Here is an 18,597-nt window from a genome sequence, read left to right as displayed (position 1 = left end):
GGTGTTCTTCATTCTCCTTTGCTCCAGGTGAGTTGAGACGAATTGATGCATCTTATATGGACATTTGCTAGCATTTAAGGCCCCAGACACCACTCACCAAAGTGGAATGCAGAACGTTTCCTTAATGCATTCTTTTATGCCAACTGACCTAGATGTCCCCTGAAACCATGGTCCCCAGACCCCTTCCCTGCTACTCTGGCCTTCAAAGCATTCAACTGTATTCAGGAAACTTCTTTGCTTTTGATTTAGTCCAGTTGTTCTGACCTCTCCTGTATCGTGTGTTGTCTTTCCCTTCACCTAAAACAGATCTTGTCTACTCTCTAATTAGTGAATACCCCTCTCCCTCCCTCCCTACCCTTGTATGCATCAAAGAGTATTTTCTTTTGTGTTTAAGCTTTTTCTTGGGTTCTTATAATAGTGGTCTCATAGAATATTTTGTCTTTTTGCTACTGACTAATTTCACTCAGCATAATGCCTTCCAGACTCCTCCATGTTATGAGATGTTTCACGGATTCATCGTTGTTCTTAATTGTTGCATAGTATTCCATTACGTGAATATACCATAATTTATTTATCTATTCATTGATCGATGGGCACCTTTGTGGCTTCCATCTTTTTGTAAACAGTGCTGTAAATAGTGCTGCAATGAACATGGGTGTGCATATATCTGTTCGTGTGAAGGCTCTTATTTCTCTAGGATATATTGCAAGGAGTGGGATTGCTGGATCATATGGTAGTTCTATTTCTACCTTTTTAAGGAAGGGCTAAATTGATTTCCAAAGTGGTTGTACCATTTTACATTCCCACTACCAGTGTATAAGTGTTCCAGTCTCTCCACAACCTCTCCAAATTTTATTATTTTGTGTTTTTTGGATCAATGCCAGCCTTGTTGGAGTGAAATGGTATCTCACTGTAGTACACCAAAATTTTAACAGTGACTATTTTTTTTATTCTTGGATAGAGATATAATGGGTGATCTCTCTGTTCTTTCTACTTTTATGCCATTTGTGCACTTTCCTCTGTGAACCTGTTTTACATTTGTAATCAGAAAAAAAAAAAGTAAATGCATTTTTTTTAAAAAAAGAAGCAAATAGTGCTGTGTGTGCTTAAAAAGGACTCTCTTGCTGTCCCGGACATTTCTCTTTGCAGCTGTACCCAGAGAAAACCATAGACAGTGCTCTGGGAAAAAACCGCCCACAGCCACCTGCTCCTCTCAAGTCCACACACGTGGCGATCCAGCAGGAGGGGGAGATAAGTGTGGGAAGGCACTTGTTTGTCTCTGTGTCGTGCACTTTGCCCGGCTCTCTCGGGTCTGTGTTTGCTATTTCACTCCTGTCTCTTCCACTTGTTTGCTGGTGAGGAATTTTCCAGAATTATCCCTCCCAGTAAAAGGTACTTCTCTAGTTGGACTCTAGTAAGTGGAGAAGTAGCATTCTCCAGTTTTCTGCACCCCCCTCTGGTATTCCTACTTATTTTGGGTGACATCCCAGAGAAAGCACTGGTCCCTCCACCCACAGTCATCTGCTTCCAATAAAGAAAGGTCCTCCCAAATGAATCACTCCAAGTTTGCAACCTTAGGGTCAAAGTAGGAGCCAATTTTGAACGTTTACTTGAGAACCCTAATGTCTGTTTCAGCTACGCTATTCAGAATTTGAATTTATATACCAAGACTGAAGATCGCAAAGCCTGAGGCAGAAACACTCAGCTGGAAGATGGAAATGGAATGATCTGAGAGGCATTTCTTATGAAGGCCAGATTTAGAAATGACAGAATATGAGAGCCAACACATTGCCTTTTCTAGAAAGTTATCCTGTTCATATGACAGCAGTTAAGTCACTTCAGGGGACAGATTTCATCCATGAATCTGCAACATGAGACAGTTGTGCTTTTCTGGGCCAGCTTGGCAGCAACCGGATTCCTGACTTAGCACCAGTTTATCTCTGGAAAAACCCAATTGCCCCCAAATTTTCATACATAGCCAATTAAAATAAATGCTTACTACTGCAGTTGGCCCTTCCCTTCTGCATCCCAGAGTCAAGCAACTGCAGATGGAAAATACTGGGGGAGGCAGGGGATGCTATGTTTTTGCTGACTTGTGCTATGTAGTAAGGCCTACCATGGTTGCATCTGTAGCAAACATGTACAGACTTTCTTTTCTTGTCATTATTCCCTAAACAGTACAGTCTAACAACTGTTCGTACAGCTTTTACATCGTATTAGGCATTATAAGTAATCTGGAGATGATTGGAAGCACACAGGAGGATGTGTGACAGCTGTATGCCAGTGCTGCGCCATTTTATATGTGGGATTTGAGCATCAGAGATTTGGGTACCCGCAGGGGTCCTGGAACCAACACCCTTGATAAGACTGACTCCTCACTGGTTTTGTTAGATCAAGCAGTAACATCTCCTCGTAATCTTACTTCCTCATGCCCAAAGCCTTCTAGAGTCTCTGCAGGCCAGGGAAGCCATGCCTGCCTGCCCCCAGGCACCTTGTTAACACCTTTTTTCACAACCCTAAAAATACAGGGCTGTAAGAGCTTGTTTACACATCTGTCTCTTTTTACCAGACTGAGAGGCTCTGGAGGGCAAAGGTTAGCGCTCCTGTGCGCAGCACAACGATTGTCACTTAATAAATGTTTGTGGGATGAATTGCCTAATCAAAATGTCAATATTTGCTTTAGAATTGATACCACACTTTACGAAAATATTTGTGAGGGGTATATTTGTAGAATTTTAGAACTGGAAGGGACCTCATTTTTGTAGATGTGATAACCATGGCCCATACAGGTCAAATGACCCATCCACATCCATCAAACCACAGCACTGCTGAGGTAGGTCTTCAGTGCAACCCCCTCCTCAGGCGTCAAGTGATCTTCGAGAAAATGAACTTTGATTCTGCGCTCTGGGAATTCAAACCTGTAAACCTTTAACTTCCAGTTTAGCAGAATGTTGTTGCTATTGGCCTCAAGTAGTGTTTTAAGTGAGGATATAATAGGTAGTCATTTGGTACGAGTTTGCCTCCTAAATTAATGGAAGCATATCTATCAAGAGAATTCTTACTTTAATACATTAAAAGTATTTTTATGAGTTTGTGAGAAATCATATTTTTATTTTCCACTGAAGTTATTGGATTTTTAGAAAAGTTGCAAAAACAGTACAGAGAGTTCCCTTTTAGCCATCACATTTTCCTGATGTTATCATTATGTATTACCACCGCACATTAAACTTAAGGAGCCAACACACTACTAGTATATTCCTGTTAACTAAACTCCAGACTTTATTCAGATATCACCATTTTCCCACTAATATCCTTTTAATGTTCCGCAATCCAATCCAGGATACGTTGCACGGGTAGTCATGTCACCTCTGGTCTGTAAGGGTTTCTCAGTTTTTGTTTTTCATGACCTTGACGGTTTTGAGGAGTACTAGACAAGTATTTTGTAGAAAGTCCCTCAAATGGGGTTTGTCTTCTGTTTTCCTCTTGATTAGACTGGGGTTATAGGTTTGTGGAAAGAACGCCACAGATGTGACATGACTTTCTCATCAATCATATCAGGGTGATGTTAACCTTCAGCATTTGATTAGTGTTTGCCAGGTGTCTCCACTGTAAAGTTAGCATCTTTTCCTTTCCATGTTCTACTCTTTGGAGTGAGTCAGTAAGACTAGCCTGGAAACAGGGGAGGTTATCTACATTTATTATTTGGAATTCTTCCATAAGGCAGGTTTGCCTTCTCTTATTTATGGGAATTTTAGTTTGATAGATGAAAGCAACTTCTGGAATTTGTGAGAAGTTAAACTAAAACTATAATTGTGTAAGCCAGTAGCTTTTGGCAGATACGTAATACTCACATGGAGTTGGAATATGAGTTTAAGAGATAAACACTTACTTTGGGTGGCACCATCATGGCTGAGACATTTCATATCAATACGCTTTCCAGGTAACTGAAGCTATTTTTTCCTTTAATCACTGTAAGTTTTTTTTTAATAGATAAATTTCTCCCATTCTTATGTTTGCCTTTCTAAGACATATCAAATGCTTTTGCATTCTTGAGCGGAATATCCTGAACACAATTTCACCTTTTTTTTATGAGAATTCATCATTATACTGCAATTCATAGAAGTGATGATGGTTAATTAGATGACCTCTAAGGTTTCTTCCAGTCCAAGTTTCTATGGCTTAATAATTACCAGACGAAATTAATGAAGCTATGCCCCTCAAACAATCAAAGACTTTGGGTTTTCAGCCTGAAGTTTTTACTTCGGGTGGGAGTCAGTGGTCTCAGCCCTATTCTAGGGCAGAGAAGCAATAGGTGCTCACACAAAAGGATGCAGGGCAGCATGCATGAGTCACCTGGGGAGCTTGTCAAAAGGCAGGTGCTGATTGGGGCCTGGGATTCTGCATTCCTAACAACCTCCCAGGAGATGCTGATGCTGCTGGTCCACAGATCACACTTTGAGTAGCAAGGACCAGGTAACCCTACCTGCCAAACTGTCTAGTTTGGCTATTGACAAGACTCTCCAAGGCCAGTGAGATCCTAGAGCAGTGGCGAACTTTTCTCTCTCATGCTGGAAAGTTTATAGCTCAAGTTAGTTTCTCATACGAAACTTTATACACACATTATTATGTGACCCTAGCTGCTATCCCTATAATGTGACAGCACACTCCTCCTTTCCACCTCGGGTTTCCTGTGTCCATTCAACCAGCTACTGTCCCTTTGTGCCTTCTCATCTCACCTCTGGACAGAAGCTGCCCATTCAGTCTCATGTGTCTACTTGAACTAAGAAGCACAATCTTCACAAGTATCATTTTATGTCTTATAGTCCAGTCTATCCTTTGTCTGAAGAGTTGGCTTTGGGAATGATTTCAGTTCTGGGTTAACAGAGTTCGGGGGCCATGTCTTCTGGGGTTCCTCCAGTCTCAGTCAGATCATTAAGTCTGGCCTTTTTACTTGAATTTGAGCTCTGCACCCTACTTTTCTCCTGCTCTGTCAGGGACTCTCTGTTGTGTTCCCTGTAAGGGAGGTCATTGGTGGTAGCCGGGCACCATCTAGTTCTTTTGGTCTCAGGCTGATGGAGTCTCTGATTTATGTGGCCTCTTTTGAGAGAACTACTCCTGAGGCAAAAATTTCCTCAATGGTGAAAAGAAGTACCCAGACCACATCTAAAAGACAATAAGCTAGTTTTATGTAATGATCAGTTTTGTGCAAAGAAGGTTCTCTTTTAGAACTTGAGGCTTCTTATCCTAAAACTGCACTTGAGGATTTTAGGACACCACTGATGTATATCTTATAAGATTGCTTCTACTGCTATTTTCTTACAAATAGAAGGTGGCTTTGCCTGTCCTCCAGAATCTAAGTCACAATGGCCAAACCCTTCCATTGCTGTCAAGTCAATTCTGACTCATAGCAGCCCTATAGGACAGAGTAGAATTGCACCATAGGGTTTCCAAGGCTGTAATCTTTACGGAAGCAGACTGCCAATCTTCTCCCCTGGAGCGAGCGGATGGTGGGTTCAAACCGACAACCTTTTGGTTAGCAGCCAAGCACTTAACCACTGTGCCATCAGCTCCTTAGCCAAAGCCTTAGGTGATTTTAAATTAAGCTAATATGACATATGGAATCTACCTAGTCAAATATAAAATGTAGTCTGAGTTCTGAGTGAAATGTAGTACCCTTATCAGGGTGGCGTGCTGAGGGAGGTGCACTGAATTCCAGCCCTGGTGCGAGCATTAATCCCTTGGGTAACCTTGACAGGTCACTCAACCTCTCCAGGCCTAAGTGTAAAATCTGCGTGATCTCAAGGTTTCTTTCTGGTCCTGGTTTTTCACCAGTTTGTTCTGATACCTCAGAAAGGTGTTTTGTATACATTTCAAAACCACACTCATCCCTTTTTACATTAATAAAGCTGATTCTGCCAACTGTGTGTCTAACCCTCAAGCAAGTAGCAGCTTGAATACGATTTTACACTAGGTAATCATCACAGGAAAAACAGCTGATTTAATCTCATTTCTTGAGATAGATATGTTTGTGGTTGTAAGCAGCTAGTGGTTTAGCTACTACTGCATAGAATTCCCCCACTTGTTTGTTGGACTTTGGGGGCTTGTGTGTTGCTGTGATGCTGGAAGCTATGCCACTGGTATTCAATCTACAATCAACAGCCATGGAAGCAGCAGTCAAGAAATCAAAAGATGCATTGTACTGGGCAAATCTGCTGCAAAAGACCTCTTTAAAGTGTTGAAAAGCAAAGATGTCAGCTTGAGGACTAAGGTGTGCCTGACCCAAGCCGTGGTGTTTTCAATCACCTCACGTGCATGCGAAATCTGGACAATGAATAAGGGAGACCAAAGAAGAATTGACACCTTTGAATTGTGGTGTTGGCGAAGAATGCTGAATATACCGTGGCCTGCCAAAAGAACGAACAAGCCTGTCTTGGGAGAAGTACAGCCAGAATGCTCCTCAGAGGCAAGGATGGCGAGATTACATCTCATATGCTTTGGACATGTTACCAGGAGGGACCAGTCCCTGGGGAAGGACATCATGCTTGGTAAAGCAGAGGGTCAGCGAAAAAGAGGAAGACTCTCAAGGAGATGGACTGACACAGTGTCTGCAACAATGGGCTCAAGCACAGCAACAATTGTAAGGATGGCACAGGACCGGGCAGTGTTTTGTTCTGTTGCGCACAGGGTTGCTATGAGTCAGAATCAACTCGAGGGCACCTAACATCTAACAACGTAGAGAATTACTGTTCAATTCTCATTTTCCCCAGATAATTACTTTAATAAAAGTTTTTAGCATAAATTGTTACCAGTTGGTAAGAGTCTGCATTTATCATAACTGGGTAACAAATATTATATCTGATTTTAATCTAAAAATTACTTGTTTCATTGAATGGTTATAAAAGTTAAAGAGGAAAACTTTGGCTGCTACCTGAAAAACTTTAACTCAGCAAATGTGTACGTAAGACAGTGGTGGGCACTACTGCAGGGTGAGCTGCAGTACTTAATTCAGAGTAATAAAGAGTGTGGCTCGGGGGCTATATTCCTAGGTCCGAGGCCCAGCTCTACAGCTTTTTAGCTGTGTGGCACTGTGTAAGCTATTTCACCTCTCTGTACCTCAGCTTTCTTGAACGTAAATAAGAATAATAATACGTAACTCACAGAGTTGTGGTGATTAAATGAATGATACATACAAAGCGCTCTAAACAGCACTCACTACGTGTTAGCTATTGGTATTCTTAGGAACTGAAATGGTGAGAATGGGAACTAGTCAGGGTCACATATGAAGGAAAAAGATGCTGACAGGATGTTCAGAAAGGGGGAAGAAAGTCCTCTCCACATCTCTTCCCCCACTGAGCATTCTCTGTGTGCGACTGCAGCATACTCCTGTATAAAACTCATCACTGTTCGTGTGTCATAGTATTTCAAAGTGATTTCATGTATATCATCTCATTTGATCATCAGCAGTCAAGGGAGGCAGAGTCTCTTATGTAACCGAGCAAATTCTTTTGACTCACAGGATGCGGGGTAAGGCAAGCGCAGCAGAGCACGGCAGGCCATCCATTCCTAAATGGATCCTGGGAAATGTGGTTGCTGAGCTCTCTTGTCACTGGAGTTGTCATGTGGGGCCACCTGAATTCCCCAGATGACCTTACTATACGTTTGTGGGGACTGTTAGATCTGATCATTCACCAATGTATTTCACGTTCCTTGATCGTAAGCATATTTTGCAAGCCTTACCCAGCCTTTGCTATGTAGCACTTCAAAGTAGCCACGAAAGCACTTTCTCTATCCCTGGAAGGTATTAGTATTTTGTTTGTTTGTCTTGTTTTGTTTTTGCTAAGCTAGCAAGGCAATATCCTATGGCTCAGTGGCATGTGTTTTAAATACAGTTAGAGGACCAGTAGGAAACGGCTATATGGTGATGACATACAACATAATCTCTTGCCAAAAAACGGGAAACATGTCCCAGACAGGTTGTTGGCTTATTACTATTAATTAAAATAATAATTAATATTGACCACTTACTATGTGCCTGGCAGTATGCCAAGTGCTTCACATGAATTGTTTTATTTAATTATCACAATATTGTAGTCTGTCCAGCACATAGCAAGCAGTAGAAGCTCAATAAATACCTGTCGAATAAATGAACCTGTAAGATAGGTATTACCTTTTTTTAAATAATATTTTAATATTTTTGGTGAATGGTTACACAGAAAACTAGGTCCTCATCTAACAATTTCTATGCATATTGTTCAGTGACATTGGTTAGATTTTTCACAGTCTGTCTACATTCTCATTATTTCCATTCTAGTTGTTCCATTTCTATTAATCTAGCTTCCCTGTCCCCCTTACCTTCTCAACTTTGCTTTAAGGTAAGTGTTGACCATTTGGTCTAGTACAGCTGAATTTTTTTTATTATTTTTAAAGAGCACAGTACTCACACGTGATATTGTTTATTTTACGAGCTAATCTGTTATTTAACTAAAAGGTGACCTCTGGGAATGGTTTCAGTTCCAAGTTTAAAAGGTTCTCAGAGCGACAGTCTTGGGGGTTCCTCTGATCTTTACCTGTTCAGCAAGTCTGGCCTTTTTTTTAAGAATTTTAGCCTTTGTTCTACGTTCTTCTCCCATTCTATTCTGGCCCATCTATGGTGTCCCAGGCCAGAGCGGTTGGTAATGGTAGCTGAGCACCATCTAGCTCTTCTGGTTTCAGGATAGATGAAGCTGTTATTTGTGTGGGCTACTAGTCCTATAGTTTCTTTGAATCTTTGGTTTCTTTCTTTCTTTCTCTTCCATTCCAGATGGGTTGATACCAATAGTTGTATCTTAGATGGCTGCATGCAAGCTTTTAAAATTCTACACGCTACTCACTAGACTAGGATGTAGCATAGGTAATACTTTTATCTCCATTTTACAAATAAGGAACACTAGGTTTTGAGTTTTTAAGTGTTGCCTACTGAAGTAACTACTGAAGCTGGCTTGCACACCCAAATTTGGTTATAGCATGGTGTAGTGTGCTAGTTCAGAATAGGAACTTTGTAGCCATGCAAACTACCTGGTTCTGAATCCTAGTTCTCCACTTACTAGCTGTGTGACATTGAAGAAATTATTTAACATTTCTGTGTCTCAGTTTCCTCATCTGTAAAACAGAACTAATAGTTCTAATCTCCCAAGATTATTGTGAGGATTAAACGAGACCATACCTGTCAAGAACTTACAGCTGTGCTTGGCACTCTATCGGGACAGCTACTGCTGTTTGGTAGAGCCTTACATCATGTGTCAATAGTACTTTCTGGCTTTTCAAAAGAAATTCTCATAAATTATTTCATTTGATTCTCATAACATCCTTATAAGCTGTTGTTGGTCGTTGTTGAGTTGATGCCGATTCATGGTGATTTCATGTGTTACAGAGTAGAACTGCTCCATAGGGTTTTCTTAGCTATAAAGTTAAGGGAAACAGTTTGCCAGGCCTTTTCTTCCATGGTACCACTGGGTGGGTTTGAACTGCCAACCTTTAGGTTAGTAGTTGAGTGCGAACTGTTTGCGCTACCTGCAGGACTTCCTTATAAGGTAGGTAATAATAATTATAAAGTGTCTCTTAACCCTCACAGGAAACCATTTTATAGATGATAAGAATAAGGCTCAGAAAGGTTAAATGAATTGCTCAAGATCACACAGCTAAGAAATTAAGGGAATTTGTAAAAACTAGACCAATCTTACAAAAAATATTATTTCGTACAGAGAACCAGCATTATCAGAAAACAACCTGAGATGTAGACACATGACGGCATCATTCAGATACCAATCTGGATAAAGAATTCTCAAAAGCAAAATAAAGCTGCAAAACTGAAAACTGGGAACAAGAGATGTCAATCTGTCAACTACGACAACGTCAAAACAAAAGGGGTGAATAAATGTAGTTATAGAACTTTAATATGGAGAGGAAGTCAAGGCAATATCGAGATATCACAGACTGTTTAGTGAGAAAAAGGTAAATTTCAGAGTAAACACAAAGGAAATTAACAAATCTACTCACCAAAATAAAGAAGAAGAAAATCAGAAAGACTCAGCAAACATAAAATCAACAACAATAATGGAAACGAAAAGAATATCCATAAATGAAAGGAAAACCCATAAACAAAAAGAACTCAGCACAGGAGATTAAGTGGAAAGAAGAAACTGTTAACACCTGTGATGGGCAAGCTTGTGCGTCAACTTGGCTGGGCCGTGATGCTCAGTGTTTTGGCACCGTGTGATGCTGTGGTCACGTCCCTGTTGAGACTTGATATGTCATCACCCCCACGATGGTATCTGCTGTGAGCAGCCAATCAGTTGAAGGGGAGTTTCCTTGGGCATGTGGCCTGCGTCGAGTGTGGGTGGATGCTCTGGCAGGGCTCAAGGGCTTCTGCTCATTCTAGACCCTGCCGCTGGCTCCTGTTCATCTGGCCTCCGGTTCTTGGGACTTGAGCTAGCAGCTTACCTGCGGTCTTGCATGCCGATCTTGGGGTTTGTCGATCTTTATAGCCTGTGAGCAAGAGCTCTGCTCTCTGACCTGCTGATTTTGGGTTTACCAGCCCCTGTGGTTACGTGAATCAGGAGAAGCCTCTTTCCTGAGCCACGGACTTCGGATGTTACAGCCTCTACAACCATGTGAGCCATTTCCTTGGTATAAATCTCTCTCTCTGTATATATATTTATATGCTTTACTGATTTTGCTTCTCTAGAGAAACCAGCCTAAGACACACCACAATAAAAAGCATAACAACATGGCAGCAGTAAATTCATACCTATCGACAATCACACTAAATGTAAATGGTTTAAATGTACCCGTCAAGAGACAGAGAGTGGCAGAATGGATTATAAAACATGACCCATCAATATGTCACCTACAAGAGACACACCTTAGACACAAAGACACAAATAGGTTAAAAATTAAAGGATGGAAAAAAATATATCACTGAAACAGTAACCAAAAGACAGCAGGAATGGCAATGATAATCATTGATAAATTAGACTTTAAATCTGAACGCATTATTAGAGATAAGGAAGGGCATTATACGATGATTAAAGGATCAATCCAGCAAGAGGACATAACCATAATAAATATTTATCACCCCCGCCAAATGACAGAGTTCCAAAATACATAAAACAAATTCTGTCCATCATTGAAAGTGGTATGTTAAAGTCTCCTACTATTATTATAGAACTGGTGGGTTTTTTGGTTTGTCTATTTCTCTAGCAAACATTCAGAGGAGAGCTCACACCAGTACTATTCAAACTATTTGAGAGCATAGAAAAGGAAGGAATACTCCTGAATTCATTCTATGAAGCCAGCATAACCCTGATACCAAAGCTAGGCAAAGTCACCACGAAAAAAGAAAATTACAGACCAATATCCCTCATGAATATAGACACAAAAATTCTCAACAAAATTCTAGCCAACAGAATTCAACAGCATATCAAAAAAATGATACATCATGATCAAGTGGGATTTATACCAGCTATGCAAGGATGGTTCTACATTAGAAAATCAATCAGTGTAATTCACTGCATGAATACAACAAAGGAAAAGAACCACAGGTTCATCTCAATTGATGCAGAAAAGGCATTTGATAAAATCCAACACCATTTTCTGGTAAAAACTCTCAGAGAAATAGGTATAGAAGGGTAATTCTTCACTATAATTAAAGGCATATATGGAAAACCAAGAGCCAACATTATTCTCAATGGAGAAGATGGAGAGCATTCCCCTTGAGAACGGGAATGAGACAAGGATGCCCTTTATTGCCTCTCTTATTCAATATTGTACTGGAAGTTCTAGCTAGAGCAATAAAGCAAGAAAGGAAAATAAAGCATATCCAAACAGAAAAGGAAGAAGCAAAACTATCTTTATTCGCAGATGACATGATTGTATACATAGAAAATCCCAGAGATTCCACAAGAAAGTTACTGGAACTAATAGAAGGATTCAGCAAAGTGGCAGGGTACGAGATCAACACACAAAAATCAGTTGGGTTCCTCTACACTAAAGAGCAGGACTCCGAAAGGGAAATCAAGAAAACAGCCCCAAAAAGGATAAAATACCTAGGAATAATCCTAACCAGGGAGGTAAAAGACTTATTTGAGGAAAACTATAAAACACTCTTGCAAGAAACTAAAAGAGATCTACATAAATGGAAAAACATTCCATGCTCATGCCTGGGAAGACTTAATGTGAAAATGTCAATACTACCAAAAGTGATCTATAGATATAATGCAATCCCAGTCCAAATCCCACAACATTCTTTAATAAAATGGAAAAACTAATCTCTAACTTTACACAGAAAGGGAGGCGCCCCGAATAGCTAAAGCAATATTGAAGAAGAAGAACAGAGTGGAAGGCCTCTCACTTTCTGATCTCAAAACTTACTATACAGCCACGGTAATCAAAACAGACTGGTACTGGTTCAGTGACAGTCACATAGACCAATGGAATAGAATTGAGAACTCAGAAGTAAATCTATCCATCTACGGGCAGCTGATTTTCGACAAAGGGTCAAAGTCCATTCAACGGGGAAGAAACAGTCTCTTTAACAAATGGTACTTGCAATATTGGATATCCATATGCAGAAAAATGAATCAGGAGCCATATGTCACACTATGCACAAAAACTAACTCAAAGTGGATCAAAGACCTAAATGTTAAAGCTAAAACTATAAAGCGTTTGAAAGATAACATAGGGTCAAAACTAGGGAACATAATTTTCGGCATAAATGGTCTATCAAACAAAACTAAAAATGTAAAAATGACAGAAGATAAATTAGACAACGAGGACCTCCTAAATACTTATGCTCATCAAAAGACTTTACCAAGAGACTAAAAAGAGAACCTACAGACTGGGAAAAAATCTTTGGCAATGACACATCTGATGGGGGTCTAATCTCTAAAATATACAAAAAATGTCAACATCTCAACAACAAAAAGACAAACAAGCCAGTCAAAAAATGGGCAAAGGACATGAATAGACACTTTACCAAAGAGGACATTCAGGCGGCCTATAGATGGATGAAAACCCATTACTGTTGAGTCGATTCCGACTCATAGCGACCTTATAGAACAGAGTAGAACTGCTCCATAGTGTTTCCAAGGAGTGGCTGATGGATTAGAACTTCTGACCTTTTGGTTAGCAGCTGAGCTCTTAACCACTGCATCCCAGGGCCTCCATTAGCCATTAAAAAAAAGCCATTAGAGAAATGCAAATCAAAGCTACAGTGAGATACAACCTCACCCCTGCAAAAATGGCAACCATTAAAAAAACAGAAAACTAATTCTCGTAAGGTTGTGGGGGGATTAGAATAATTATACATTACTGGCGTGATTGTAAAATGATACAGCCACTATAGAAAACAGTATGGCAATTCCTCAAAAAGCTACAAATAGAAATACCATATAATCCAGCAATCCCACTCTTAGGTGTATATCCTGGAGCTATAAGAGCAGTGACACGTATAGACATATGTACACCTGTGTTCATTGCAGCATTATTCACAATAGCAAAAAGATGGAAACAACCTAAGTGCCCATCAACAGATGAATGAATAAACAAATTCTGGTACATACGCACAATGGAATACTACATAACTATAAAAAATAATGAGGTATTTGCTAAGTACCTTATAACACGGATGAACCTGGAGGACTTTATGCTGAGTGAAATAAGTCAATCAGAAAAGGGCAAATATTGTATGGTCTTACTTTTATAAAAAGTCAAGAATAGGAATACACACAGAAAGCAATCTTGACGGTTACCAGGGATGGGAGGGGGAATCACTTTTTAGATAGTAGACACTTGTTATTTTTGGTGATGAGAAAGGTAATATCCAATATGGGTGAAGTCTACACAACTTGTCCAAGGTAAAAGAAGACACTAAGAAGTATTCAAGAATCAGGGACAATTTTGGTAAATACTTAACATGCAATTTTGCAACAAAAATAGTAACAATCAAAAAATATGTGTGTGGTTACATAAGTAGATGTGTATGCATACACGTGTACAGGAAGGCACATATGAGTATATGGGCATGCATGTACAGGTGTATCTGTAGGCATGTGTATATATGTGTTTATATGCGCTGCTTATATATTCACATACATAATAAATCACATGGAGCCACAGTTATGGATACTTTCTAGATATAACCAGACACCTCTTGGGATTGGATTACTGGGTTTGAAGGGCTGGGACCGCAGTCTTGTGGGACAACTCGGTCAACTGGCATAACATAGTTCATAAAGATAATGTTCTACATCCTAGTTTAGTGAGTAGCATATGGGGTCTTAAAAGCTTGCAAGTGATCATCTAAGATACAACTATTGGTCTCTACTCATCTGGAACAAAAGAATGAAGGAACGCAAAAACTCAAAGAAGAAACTAGTCCATAGAACTAATAGGCCATATAAACCATGGCCTCATCTAGCCTGAGACCAGAAGAACTAGATGGTGCCCAGCTACTACTACTGACTTTTCTGACCAGGGGTACACTAGAAGGTCCCAGGCAGAAAGGGAGAAAAATGTAGAGAAAAACTCAAATTCCTAAAAAAGGCCAGACTTACTGGACCGATGGAGACTAGAGGAACCCCCGAGACTATCCCCCTAAGACACCCTGTGAACCTGGAACTGAAGCCACTCCTGATGGTCACCTGTGATCCAATCAACACATTGGCTTTTAAAATTCATATCACTCATGAATACTGTGCACCTTGAAATAATCAAGTAAAAAACAAAGCAGGACTCAAACTAAAGAATTAGGTTGTATCTTGAATCAATCTCTTGTGAGATGTAAAAGAGAGAATCAAGTAGAGAGGAGAGTTACCTCATTACCACTAAGCAAGAAGAGCCAGGAGCAGAGAGTATCCTTTGGACCTGGGGTCTGTATGCTGAGAAACTACTAGACCAGGGGAAATTGATGACAAGGACCTTCTCCCAGAGCCAACAGAGAGAAAGCCTTCTTCTGGAGCTGGCACCCTGAATTCAGACTTCTAGCCTCCTAAACTGTGAGGGAATAAACTTGTGTTTGTTAAAGCCACTCACTTGTGGTATTTCTATTACAGCAGCAATAGGTAAATAAGACATCACCTAAATACCCAAATATTGGTGATTGGTTAATTTAACTATGGTATATGTCTTTTTTTGTTTATGTCTTAGTCATCTAGTGCTGCTATAACAGAAATACCACAAGTGGATGGCTTTAACAAACAGAAATTTATTCTCTCACAGTAGAGTAGGCTAGAAGTCTGAATTCAGAGTGCCAGCTCCAAGGGAAGGGTTTCTCTCTCTGTCGGCTCTGGGGAAGGTCCTTGTCATCAATCTTCCCAGTAGAGGAGCTTCTCAGTGCAGGGACCCCAGGTCCAAAGGACACACTATTCTCCTGGCTCTTGTTTCTTGGTGGTATGAGATTCCCATGTCTCTCTGCTCGCTCCTTTCTTCTATATCTCAAAAGAGACTGGCTTACAACACAACCTAATCTTGTAGGTTGAATCCTGCCTCATTAACTTAACTGCCACTAGAGGTAGGATTTATAACACATAGAAAAATCACATCAGATGACAAAATGGTGGACAATTGCACCATACTGAGAATCATGGCCTAGCCAAGTCGATACACATTTTTGGGGGTCACAATTCAATCCATAACAGCATATATACACAAAGGGATTATGCAGCTTGAAAAATGAATGAGGAAGTCCAGAATAAATTCATACATTTATGGTCAACTGATTTGTGACAAGGGTACTAAGTTCATTCAATAGGAAAGGAAGAGTCTCTTCAATAAGTGGTGCTAGGAGAATCAGATTTCCACGAGCAGAGGAATGAATCAGCATCCACGCCTCCCATCATACTCAAAAACCAATTCAAACTGGATCAAGGACCTAAAAGTGAAAACTAAAACCATAAAATTCTTAGCAGAAAATACAGTGACCTGACTGTGGGGTCTAGCTTTTACAATGAATTATCAGATAGGACAACAAAAGCATGAGCAGCAAAAGACAAAATAGATAAATGGGGTGCCATGGATTGAATTGTGTCCCCAAAAAATACCTGTCAACTTGGCCAGGTCATGATTCCCGGTATTGACGATTGTCTACTATTTTGTCATCTGATGTGATTTCCCTGTGTATTGTAAATCCTATCACTATGATGTTAATGAGATGGATTAGTGGCTGTTTTTTTTTTATATTGATGAAGTCTACAAGATTAGATAGTGTCTATAAAAGAGATAAGCAAGCAGAGAGACAGGGGTCCTCATACCACCCAGAAAGCCACACTGGTTCAAACCCCTTTGGACCTGGGGAAGATTGATGACAAGGACCTTCCTTCAGAGGCAGCAAAGAAAGAGAAAGCCTTCGCCTGGAGCTGATGCCCTGAATTTGGACTCGTAGCCTACCAGACTGCGAGAGAATAAATTTCTGTTTGTTAAAGCCATCTACTTGTGATATTTCTGTTATAGCAGCGCTAGATGACTAAGACCCGGGACCTCATCAAAACTACATACTTCTGTTCATCAAACAACTTTATCAGAAAAGCAAATGACAACTACAGATTGGGAGAAATTTTCAGGAACCATATATCTAATAAAGGTCCAATATATGTGTATGTGTGTGTGTATGTATATATGTATAACTTCTATAACTTAGCAACAAAAAGACAAGCAACCCAATTGAAAAATAGGAAACGGACTTGAACAGACATTTGACCAAAGAGTATATTCAAGTAGTCAACAAGCACATGAAAAACGCCTAATGTCATTAGTCATTACCCAAAACTGGTTGCCATTGAGTTGATTCTGACCCATAGTGACCTTACAGGACACAGTTGAACTGTCCCCTAGGGTTTTCAAAGCTGTAATCTTTTCAGAAGCAGACTGCCACACCTTTCTCTCAAAGATCGGCTGGTGGGTTTGAACCACTGACCTTTCAATTAGCAGCCCAGTACTTGACCACTGTGCCACCAGTGCTCCTTTCATTAGTCATTAAAAAAAAAAAGGAAAAGATCACACATCTAGTCAGTAGCAATCAGGGTTTGGAACCATCCATTCTGATTCAAACCCCTGCTGAGAATTTGCATTTCCACCCCAGATATACTGAATTAGAACCTACAGTTTACAGGATCCCCAGGAGATTCCTACATATAATAAATTTTGAGAACCACTGCTCCACTAGTGGTTCTCAGAACTGTTGCTTAACCAGCAACATTACCATCGCCTGGCAACTCGTTAGGTTTGTAAACTGGTTTGAACCCTTGTTGGGAGAAGGCAGAGTGAAAGATGGCTAAGACACACTGCCAACCCTTAAAATCAGGAGGCAGTAGAGGGAGGAAAGGAAAATGACTAACTCATTCAATGCAGAAAGAAGCCAAGTGCTTAAAAGGGGTACATGTTACATGCTGAGGAAAACCGGAAGAAGAATGGACTAACTCTGGCTGGGTGAGTATATTTGTCAAGACCTTAACTCTATGGCACCAAAGCAAGTTACAGTCTGTTTCATGGTTCAGGAACAAATTGAGTTTACTTGAAGTCAGAAGAGTATAAAGGTCTGGGAGTAGCAGAGCAACATAGACTTAGCCCAGAGAAAATTCTGAAACATGCCTAGGAATTCATAGCCACTCCCACACATTTTTACGTGCGTGCGTGTGGGAAGCAGTGACCTTCATTTCAACGGACAAATAAAGCATTCAGTACCAAAGACAATGTGATTATTCTGAAGAAAGTTCCCTATCTGCTCAATTTGAGAGGATTCGGAAGGTGTATCTTCCTTGATATCTCTTCCGTTTTCCTACTTTGGAACCCAGTGGATCAATTTCTTCTGAGTCATTTTGAGGCCAAAATATCATGAGATCGCTCTCTCTCCTCTCTTGATGTGTTGCCATTGAGTTGATTCTGACTCATGGCAACCTTGCTCCACAGGGTTTTCTTGGCTGTAATCGTAACAGAAGCAGATCACTAGATTTCCTCTGTGATACCCTGGGTGAGTTCGAACAGCCAACCTTTAGGTTAATACATGAGGGCAAACCATTTGCCTCACCCAGGAATGTCTGTCTTCTCTCAGGAATTCAATTTTTCCAGCAAGATCTTGCCAATCAGAGAAATATAATGGAGCAGCAAAGAGATATGTCTGCCTGATCTGGGTGCCTTAAAAAAAAAAAAAAAAAATTAGAAAGTAAGAATTAAAGATTCCATTCCATTCTTGGACATAGTGTAGCAAAGCACTAGAGGAAATTTTTGATGAAGTAGGTACCTCTGAAGTCACTATGAATAAACCCTAAACCTACAGGCTGGCCTTGTTTCTGGCTCTGTCCCCAAGACCAGATCTTATGTAATATTGGGTCAAAACTCCTGGACGAATTTGAGTGTTTGAAAGCTCTAGAATTCATTATGATAGACTAGAATTTTCAGATCCCTCAGATACAATACCCAATCCTGTTAGTTTTCTGATTGACAATTAATGTGGTGGCAATTAAGGAGAGTTTTGGAAAGATAGAATTTAGTTAGGAGGCTGTTGCAATAATCCAATAAAAGTGATACTGATTCTTATTGATGGTATGAAAAGTGTGTGTGTTGGGG

General features: G+C 40.2%; 1 long non-coding RNA gene across 1 annotated transcript in view; it reads right to left on the bottom strand.

Moving 5' to 3' along the window:
- Nucleotides 1-393: 393 nt before the first annotated feature.
- Nucleotides 394-18,597, bottom strand: part of LOC126084027 (uncharacterized) — a 29,535-nt gene continuing 11,331 nt past the window's right edge. Inside the window, exon 3 of the long non-coding RNA XR_007518913.1 lies at nucleotides 394-18,165. This is a non-coding gene — a long non-coding RNA (uncharacterized LOC126084027). The remainder of the gene's footprint in view (nucleotides 18,166-18,597) is intronic.

This window comes from Elephas maximus, chromosome 10, assembly GCF_024166365.1.
Source record: "Elephas maximus indicus isolate mEleMax1 chromosome 10, mEleMax1 primary haplotype, whole genome shotgun sequence".
NCBI classification, from domain to species: domain Eukaryota; kingdom Metazoa; phylum Chordata; class Mammalia; order Proboscidea; family Elephantidae; genus Elephas; species Elephas maximus.
The sequence above is the reverse complement of the archived record's forward strand: the minus strand, read 5'-3'. Positions and strand labels throughout refer to the sequence as shown.